General features: G+C 39.6%; 1 long non-coding RNA gene across 1 annotated transcript in view; it reads left to right on the top strand.

Annotated features, from left to right (window-relative positions):
• The first annotated feature begins 6,512 nt into the window (after window positions 1-6,512).
• The window catches only part of LOC145439885 (uncharacterized), a 31,548-nt gene continuing 27,130 nt past the window's right edge, over window positions 6,513-10,930 (top strand). The window contains exon 1 of the long non-coding RNA XR_013915384.1: window positions 6,513-6,730. This is a non-coding gene — a long non-coding RNA (uncharacterized LOC145439885). The remainder of the gene's footprint in view (window positions 6,731-10,930) is intronic.

The following is a 10,930-nucleotide window of genomic DNA, read 5'->3' as shown; positions in this document are numbered from 1 at the left end:
TCCGTCAAAATCTTCATAGAAAAATATTGTACCATCTTGATCCTGATTGACGACATGAATTCTTTTTTGCCGTATTTGTCACATAATTTTACAGAGCAAACTTGTCCCTCCATATCTTGCATTTGACAAAATGCAACATATTGGCATGGTATACACATCTTCCTAATATATCAACCGGCTCAACTTTCTTAGGTTCATTATTTACATAGTTAAGCTAAGACATTCCCCAACATGATATACTGTAATCGACTGGTTACCGTATGCACTCTGAAGCTATATATGGTAAGTGCTAAACGATATGCTGCCTCCACACGCCACACGTTACCGTACTGCAGTTAAATGCAGCACACCAACTATGCACACCCCGTAGGCGCGCATATGAATCGGAAACACTTTCCCCGATGAAAACTGATGTGAAATGCATGCTCTACTAACTGGACAAATACGATCAAAAACCGTCAGCCGGTAATAAACTCTACACTCAGTTCGCCAACTTTTCTGGCCGCGTAGTGATCGCCGATGGAAGTGGCTTCCCGGCACTGAAAGTTTTTCAAACCAATCGTAACGCATACGGCAATCACGTGAGCAGTGAAGTAGAACTTCCGTTTTTTTAACCAATCACGTCGGATCGTGAAATAGTGTGAGTGGTGAACTGAAATTTTACCGTCGTTCTGCAACCAATCACGACGGATACTGAAATCGAGGACCGTGAACTAAAATTTCCTGTTTTCCAACCACGGATTCGGAAATCGTGTGAGCTGTGAACTGAAATTATACCTCAGTATTTCAACCAATCAAGACCAATACTCAAATGTCTTTTTTTTTATAGATAACTAACCTACGCATAGATTCGCACCACCCATCATCACCCTTGCTCGCCGTGAGGAATTGACTACTGAAGTGCTCAGCAATCTGAACGCAGCATGATCGGTTATCAATAGCTGAAGACCCGAACCCTCAAAAGATGATCTCATTTGAAAGCTACCGTCACGCTGATTCTGAAAATAATACATTAAAATTTCATTAGGACAATGGAACTAACCCGAATTAGCCTTCAAAATCTGAAAATCGGCATCGTGCAGCGATGCAGCACAATCACCATAACAACGGCCTTTGCGTTGTTGCGATTGTTCAGAACAATGCCGATTTGCAGACTTTTGGGGTGCATTTCGAGGGGGTTCCATTGCCCCGATAAGATTTTAATGTATATTTTCGGAATCAATGCGACAGTAGCTTATAAATAAGCTCAACTTTTTTTAATTTGAGTGCTCGGATCGTCAGCGATAGGATTAGCAATTATCTTGCGTTCCAATTGGTGCAATACAATTCGAATCTGGTCCCACTGTATCAATATTGCGCAGAATCCGCGTCCCTGAAACTATTTCCGTGTCCGCCTGGTGCTCATCATAGTTATCTTTGGTTTTTATATATTCAACCAATATATTTGGTAGTTGCATGGTCTTAACATAGAATGTAAAAAACATGTTGCGTTTCAGTTTTGAACTTGATTAATGGGAAAACACGTCGCGTTTTCGGTTTTAAACGTGTTTATTTCAAAAACACGTCGGCGTTTTCCGTCGTTTAACGTGTTATTGGAAAAAACATGCAAAAAACACGTTGAATACACGGTTTATTTTTTACAGTGTAGCTACGACCCACGCTAACATGGTGTATAAGTGGACGGCTATGGCGGCAGGTACAAATGTTGAGTAAAGAATTACGAAATAACGATTGGCCCCCATTCAAGGATAGTAATATCAGAATAAGATTAGGAATAAGAACATAAAATTCTGCCATCCACTTAATTAATACAGATACTGCATGCTGCCGTTACGAGAAACAGCGAAGAACGGCTTGGTTATGATATATATCAGCAGCTGCTGATTTTTAATGCTTCGTTGTCGAAATCGTATAATGTATTATTTGACGAGTACAACTTTTCAAATCTTTGTCCAGTCAGTGTACTTTTGTACGTACTACATAGGCCAGCTGCTCGCCAAGCAGCAAAGGTAAAACTGCATTTAACTAAGCATAACCAAACATACAATAAATAGTTACTATTTGAAATTAGGCAGAGTTGTGATCATTATCCTGTTACGAGGTAATGGCGACTCAAGTGTAGTGATAACCTGATATACAGCACGGCGGGTGTAATTCTTACAATCACACTACCATCTACATCAGGGGTGTCAAACATCCGGCCCGTCAGACGATTTCATCCGAAGCCATTATGAGTCAGTGTTGGGATCAAGTCACTACCTTCGAGTCATGAGTCATCTCGAGTCATTGCAGATTTTGACTCGAGTCAAGTCGAGTCAATCGATTTTCAAAGGTGACTCGAGTCAAGTCAAGTCACTCGTTATTTGGAGGTGACTCGAGTCAAGTCGAGTCAAGTCAAGTCAAGTCACGAGTCAAGTCAAAATTCAAGTCAAAATGAATTTTCGAAGTATGAGTGATGATTTAAAGTCATTACATTTTGCTAGCTGTGTGAAAGACAGATTAATTGATCATTTTTCTTGAATCAAATAACGCATATCTAAATAAATATACATGCAAAAAGACGCTGTATCCCCCACGCACACGTATAACTGCTAATAAAATACGTGAGTAACAGTACAGCTACATGCTACAGTCAGTTATTATCAGCCAAAATATAGGACCTAAGCTTCGAGAAGTTGAGACTAATTGATATGGTACAAAAGCTTACCTACACTACCCTTCTACACATCCGTCAGAATATAAACGTAAAAACTATACATTTGCTCGATTTACATCCTACAAGAGGGCTGGCAAAGGTGAGCACTGCGAAACGTAAGCATTGGGCCGTGTAAGAAACAGAGACACATTTAGTTAAATGTTCTACTGCTACTAATGCTACTACGACAACGTAAGTTGTGATTGTTCGGTTTGCGGTCAATGTATTTGTGATATAACAATTGAGGATCAGTGAAACGTTAAGTCAGTGAATGAATGGTTGCTCTCACAAGTGACAACGGCGTATCTCGATCAATACGAATCTACACAAGATATTGTGAATTATTCGACGCCGGTTTACTTGATGACTTGAAATTGACTCGTAAATTTTGCTCCGAGTCACGAGTCAATGCACATTTTTCAAGCTCCGAGTCAAGTCAAGTCAAGTCATTTTTCCAAAGTGACTCGAGTCAAGTCAAGTCATACGAAAAAGTTGACTCGAGTCTGACTCGAGTCAAGTCATGACTCGAGTCATCCCAACACTGTTATGAGTAGATTGAAAATGTGTCCAATATCCAGCACATTTCTAACAAATGTTGAATTTTTTAGTACGGATTACTTCCATCAAACAATCCCGCAAGACAGCAAATGTCGAGCATGGTCAGGCCAAATTAAAGCCGTTTGACAGTGGCATTGTATTTTAACTCTATAGTCTAAACATCATTAGAAACAAAATCGGCGATATTAGCATCCAATTCCAACGCTGAATTTTGAGTTCTATGCCAAAAATTACCGAGACACAGTTATTCACATAAACGAAATCGCCAATGCGAAACTGTTATACTCAAGTTACACGAAAATATACTTCACATATCCGCGATCGCAGATTCGCAGTACTGTTTCCCTTCTTACTCAAAAGTTCCCGGCTTCAAGAGCAAACCGTATCAAGATTTCATATTAGCCTAATGAGCTAAATATCAACGTTCGACTTTACGGTTATATATCCCTTGCAGCCCGACCAAAACAAAGGGATCATCGAAATATGCCAACTTATATTGCCGTCCGTCTCGCAGGCGTCTGACAGAGCGCCGACCTCGAAGTCGCCTACGGTAGAGTGCCTACCTCGGATGCCGCCTGGGCTGAAGTCCCCAGCCCTTCGAGCCTAAGGCAGAGTGCCTGGGCCGTGGAAAAACGACAGAGTCCGCACCGCACACTGTTTCAGTGGTAATAACTGCTGTATTTAACCGGTACATCATCGTAATTGCCAATTTTGTTGTTTGGTACTAACGGTGTTGCTAGAATAAAACCCCTATGATCCGTAATACAATGAAAGCGTTCAAGTCAATGGATTTCGAGCTAACACTATGGCATCATTTGAATAGTGCGGCCCGCGAGCGACTTGGAGGTTTGAATCCGGCCCGCCATGCAAGTTGGGAGTTTGACAACCCTGACCTACATCGAATCTGTATTTATATGTGCGGAGACTTCTTACGCAATAGCGAGCAAAGCTAAGACTTCTGACGTAATAATAAGCAGTGGCGTTTGTAAATCAGACGTTTGCATCATCACTCACCTGTTATAATATATCTTCCTTGTTCACGAATGTTCAGTTTATGTCACAGTCCTTGTACAAATAAAAAGTAATCGTACTTTCGCAAAGAAATCGATTAGATATGGGAAGTAGTCGATTACGATTACGATTACTTCGGATTTTTTTCGAATGTAATCGATTGCGATTACGATTACTTGAAAATGCTGTAATCGTTGTAATCGATTACGATTACTAATCGCGATTACCCCATGTCTGGTTACGACTGATGCTAAAATCATTCCACTCTGGGTACCATTATGGTCGCTCGATATCCTTGAAAGCACCATCACGTATGATCGTTTTCTTACCTCTTTGCATGACCCCGACTCTCGCGGTAATGACTTATTAGATAGGCTTACCATATTTTGGAAATCTAAAAAGAGGACACTTTTTCAGAAATTTGAGACTTGCAAAACCGGAGAAGAATTCTCAAAAATCGGTGAATTTTCCCACTTTGTGACCGGTTTACTAAAAAAATATAAAAAAAAGGTCAACTTCTCGCTCAGAACTCCAATCACCGTTTTTCACTCCAAAATACCCGCCGTAGCGTCACTTCTGTGCTAATTTACGACATATCACTCGCATTTCACTCTAAATGTGACCTAAATTTTCAAAAAAGAGGACAAAATCTCAAAAAAGAGGACAAAAGGGCGTCCTCCGAGGACACTTTTAAAAAAGTCAAAAAAGAGGACAAATCCTATTAAAAGAGGACGTATGGTAACCCTATTATTAGGCCTCATACTTAATCAATTCTCAATCTCAGACCACATCGATAGTACTAAGCTAATATCATTTTTATTTATCAGGAGCCAAAGAATTATATCCGACGATCAAGTACAATACGATCCTGAATGAATGGAAAGTTCTCTTCTATGGCAAAGTTATCAAAGGGGTCAGAAGCTTCCATCATGCTATGGCCACAATACTGGCAATATACTGGCTGTTCAACATCAAGTTTGGTCCATGAGCCTCTAATTCATGGTCCGTCGTCACGAACTCTCCGAACGTTAAGTACACTGCGGCTGTTCGTAGCAAATCAATTATTGTTTCTGTACATACGTCTCGAAACTTTGTAACGTTAGGTAGACTTTGGCTGTTCGTAATAAATTAATTTGAATAATTCACCAAGAACAGGTCATTATTTTTAGCCGTTATAATTCTTGTTTCATTACATTAGGTACTCGGCGCCTTTCACTGTGACAATTTGTAATCACTTGATTAATCGCGGACCGGTCAATGTTTCAAGCCGGTATATTAATTCTTGTTTCATTACATACGTTTCGAAACTTTCTAACGTTAGGTGTGGCTGACTGTGGCTGTTCATTGTAAATTAATTTATTGAGGACGGGTCAATACTTTTAGCCGTTATTATAATTCTGGTTTCATTACATATGTACAAAACTTCGAAACATTAGATACTAGGCGGCTTACACAGTGGCATTTTGTAGTGAATTAATTCATTGATGACGGGTCAATATTTTTAGCCGTTGTTGTAATAATTCTTCTTTCATTGTATAAGCTCCAAAACTTCTTATCGTTAGGCACTCTGCGGCTTACACTGTGGCTTTTTGTAGTATATTATTTAATTTATGAGGGGCCAATATTTTTAGCCGTTGTAAGAATTTTTCTTTCATTGCATAAGTTCCAAAACTTCTTAACGTTAGGTACTCTGCGGCTTGCACTGTGGCTTTTTGTAGTAGGTTAATTCATTGATGACGGGCCAATATTTTTAGCCCTTGTTGTAATAATTCTTCTTTCATTGCATAAGTTCCAAAACTTCTTAACGTTAGGTACTCTGCGGCTTGCACTGTGGCTTTTTGTAGTAAGTTAATTCATTGATGACGGGCCAATATTTTTAGCCGTTGTTGTAATAATTCTTCATTCATTGCATAAGTTCCAAAACTTCGTAACATTAGGTACTTTGCGGCTTGCACTGTGGCTTTTTGTAGTAAGTTAATTCATTGATGACGGGCCAATATTTTTAGCCGTTGTTGTAATTCTTCATTCATTGCATAAGTTCCAAAACTTCTTAACGTTCGGTACTCTTCGGCTTACACTGTGGCTGTTAGTAATAAATTAATTCTTCATGACATGTCAATATTTTTTGCCGTTATAGTAATTCTTATTTCATTACGTATTATCCGAAACTTCCGCCATTTCAATAGTTTTTCTTGTTCTGATGCATTTGTTCTCAATATACATCATGTGATCCAACTCTGAATTCCTTGTTTTAATTCATATCCACGCTTCAGATTTTGTGCCAGTCGGTCCAAGGTGAAAGGTCAATTGAAGTCTCAGGTCAGACGTGTTTTCGAGATTACATGACGGGCAGAAACATGTTAGGCAACGAGTGGAACTAGACCTGTCGTATGGTTTTACATGACGGACATGTATTAAGAGGTACCAGGTGTAAACATGTTTATCGACAGGTTTATTTTTTACAGTGTATATAGCTTTATTCTCGGAAAATATAGGACATTACTACACTTGCTTTTAAACTTCAACATGTATGTTCTCCAGACAAAAGAACTGAAACTATAATTAGAACTCAACGTATAATATTCGTAATTGAAAGAAAATTACAAATACTACTTCTAAAAAGCGGAAATGTGTTTCATGTTTTTTGTCCAGAAAGTTTCAACTGTGGTCTGCTAAAACAGATCTGACGTAAAAAAGGTCAAAGTCCACTTTTCCAGATTAGGGCACGTTATGTAATGCTAGATATAATAGTTAATTGCTAGATTGCGAAACGGCAGTTTCAAACGTTATGGGGGCCATACTTACTGTGATTAAATATTTGATATAGGCAACAATGCGGTGTGAACGGAACCACGCAACCAGATATCTAAACTATATTCAGCGATACTTTCTCTTAAACATATTTGTCACTCAATATGTACTGTGCGCGAAGCGCAACGAAAATTCTGGGCATAACGTGACTATTATGAAAATTAAATAATGGTACTTCCTGAAAACAGCCCCGAAATTCCTTAGGCTATCTTCCTTATTGGACGATCAAACTACTTCTACTTGACAAACTGAAAATAGCGAAAAGTAAGTAAGTAGTTCACAAAATATTACGACATAGAAGTAGAAGTATCAAAAAAAAGATCTACCTGAGTAAGTACCAGAAGTAGAGGAAAACTACTTGAGTACTTCGAAAAAGTAGAAGTACTTCGTTACTGACCACCTCTGATAAAGATACATATACATATATTTTATCCCTACTATATGAAGCTTGTCCTTACTTTTTGATAGAATTCTCAATTGTTCTTTTCATCATCCCATTCAGGAACAAACATTACCGAACTGGTTCGGGAGTTCAATCAATCGCAGTCATCCTTGCGATCTGCTGTTACCGACTTCTACAAATACAATTATGACATACGAAACACCGAGCGAAATCACATCTATTACAATGAAATGTTTCGCTATGGAAATAATGTAAGTTTTCTATGCTTCTTTCATCAAACAATGACTACAATGTACATGCCATATTTCAGCTCTTTTACCAGATTGGCAGTAACCCACAGGTTCATATAACGTACAACAAGATTTACGGGTTCGTATTTCGTACATTCACTATGCGATGATCGCAGTAGGCAATATGTATAAGTATATGTAATTGGGTTGTTCAGAAATGACCGACTTTCATAAAGTCGTGGTTTACACTTTACAGTCTGTTTCCCATGCCTTATACCTGGAAAACGTATTCTAGCTAGTTAATTCATCCTTTGCATATGTGTGCGTGTGTAATGTGTGTGTTGAGCTGGCAGTGGTTCCCAACCGATGCAGTGAACAGATATAAGAATGTCGAGGCGACCGTAGTTACGATATCTCAATCTATAGTAGTTCAATCTGACATCTCCATTAGGTCATGGATTGGTTCTTTCTCTGGGCTTTTTATTTTAAAGACGCTCTGAGCACAGCAACGTATAGGGGGGGGGGGGAGAATCTAATAAATCTGCGGCGCTTTGTAACTTGCTACTGCACTGCCATGAATCCAACTGGAGCCTCCACCGTCAATATGTGTGATGTGCTAATTTGCCCATACCCAGAGTAGCATTTAGGACGGTGATAACTAATCTCTGGCAATTGATCCGTGATATTTAGGTGTGGCTGAAGTGTTCACCTTTCATTTGTCAATCCCGTCAGAACCTGAGGCAGAACAGAGACTTGACGCGCGTTGATGACCTTCTTCTGTTTATATTTGTAGTCGTATTTTCATGCCATCTCTTCATCATCGATGATCATTTTACGCCATACCGATATTACTTATTTTGATTCCTTAGATGCCAACTTATACCACGGGACACTGCCTTTACAGAAGGAGCCTACATCAGTGACGTGCGGTGAGGTTCATGGCTGGTGAGGCACGGACCCCCCCCCACACACACACACAAACAAACAAACACACACGCACGTAAAGTAGCCTACCTGATAAAGAGATCCAAAATGTGAAAAACAACAGCCGCGGGTATTGAGAGCATTTTCTTCGCACATGGATAGCCGTTGCAATTCCACATTATACAATACATGTAGGATTGGTAGATATTGTGCTAAATGGACCAGTTTAGACGGATAATAATTACTACCTCTTCAAGTACCGGTATAAATTATTCGAAGCATAAAGCAACGACAATGCAGCCTATGCAAGTAGGTATAACATACCACAATTTAACGGAAAATAAATAACAGGTAAGGGAATGTATTTGCTCCGCATTACGTATTGGCCGTCGCTACTATATAATTCCTACAAGACGGTCAAGACTTTTGTATTCCCAAATCGATAGCGCGTTTCTCTGTGCTGCGATTGTCCAATTGTTAGCGAATAGTGCATGAGGCAAATTCATTTGTGCCTCACCTGGCCATTGTTTCTTTGCAATGGCATTGTTTGTAATAAAGCCGAATGTCACCTTCCTTGGCGATTATGAGGGGGTTCTAGTGGTCTGACACTGTTAATATTTCGATTTTCGGAATCAGTGTGACGATAACATTTGATTGATACCCGTTGCTATGAATTCTGAGCTATTTATGATGAATTGGACTGTCGCAGGTGAGGCACGACCCGCCCGTGCCTCACCTGTGCCACAACTCTCCTTTGGCGCTGTATTTTTGAATAATGATTATGAAAATTGATGGTGTTGTGTGAAAAAATGTTCAAATTTAGTTATTTATGAACATCGATGGAAAATATCAATAATCATCGACTCATGGAGGGTTTTCACAATTTTGACTTATTCGCCCTGACGACAGGTGAGGCACTGCCTCACCTGCCTCATTGGACTGCACGTCACTGGCCTACATATACCTCCAATACCTAGGCAGGCATTCTCACCATCCAGAAATGAACTCATTTGGAAATGATGTTCACGTTTACAAATTAGAATTGCCAACAAAGCCAGCCATTCACATTTCGATTGTTAGGTAGCGTGCCAGCACTGCAGGTAAAATGTATAGGCACAGGGCGAAACGTTATGTTGCAGGCGGCAAATTCGAGAATTGAAAAGTAAAGTTGATCAAATTTATCAGTTAAAAATTTCCCAGCCGCTGAGGTTTATTATCGCGGTTTGTTGGAACTTTAACTGCGGGTGGCCATCAGTAACACTATTGCGGTATCCAACCTTACAGGTGCTATTACACGATCTGCGCGGAAATGCGCTTGGCATCCATGCATAATACACCTCTACACCTCTGCGTTTTTAGTGGCAATCGGAATTGGACATTCGTAGACATATTTGTGAGATGTCCGCAGAGATAAAAAAAAATACTCAAGCAGAGAAAAGCCTACTTGAGTGCTCCGAAAGGGTAGAAGTACATCGTCAGTGACCATACCTCTGTAAGACTATGGTTGCTGTTATACGCCTCCTGGTAGTTTGCCTGTGCCGTAAGCCAAAATAGTTCAGAACCACTGTTCTAGTGTGACGCGAACCATTTTTATTTTGAAAGTGTGCCGCGAGGTCAAAAGGGTTGAGAACCACTGAGCTGGAAGGAAATTGGGGATTCCCCTGAAATTTGGGTGCCTCGATTTTACCTATAGCCTACTAAAAAGCTATATATGCAGACTGCGTTATTTTTGGCAATTTTTAGTTTTTATTTTCGGGCAGTTTTCGCATCGCCATGAATCCATATTTGTATACTCGAACTACCGATGTAAAACGCTGTATAGAGTAATCTATCATATCAAACGAAAGTCGCAAGACGTGCAGTATCCACTTTGTGTCATCAAACAGCGGCAGTATAAACTGAAATGACAACGGTGATGGAAAATCAATTCACTCAATACAAAACGGACCGACTACTTCTGCAATATCTAATGCGAATATCGATTCGATATGCATGCACAATTACCTGCATTCACACAGATCACAATACCATAGATGATAACAATTCAAACTGGTTGCTGATATGTTTTAATTACACAGCCCAACACTCGCGCACGAATGGTTCACGAATCACGAGTGGTTTTAATATCCAATATAATATTAAAAAAATAAATCAAACGGTCAAACAGAAAACAATAAAGTACTGAATGTTTGCAGGCCTGTGAATGGTAGGCAATGATGGTGGTACTTCTTGACGACTGAGAAATTTTGCACTGTGTAAATGTGTATGTTCAGTTGCTCATTCATGAAAATATATCCA

The sequence above is a fragment of the Botryllus schlosseri genome, chromosome 5 (assembly GCF_051294905.1).
Source record: "Botryllus schlosseri isolate E-star chromosome 5, Bs_hap1, whole genome shotgun sequence".
In the NCBI taxonomy this organism is placed as follows: Eukaryota; Metazoa; Chordata; class Ascidiacea; order Stolidobranchia; family Styelidae; genus Botryllus; species Botryllus schlosseri.
The sequence above is the reverse complement of the archived record's forward strand: the minus strand, read 5'-3'. Positions and strand labels throughout refer to the sequence as shown.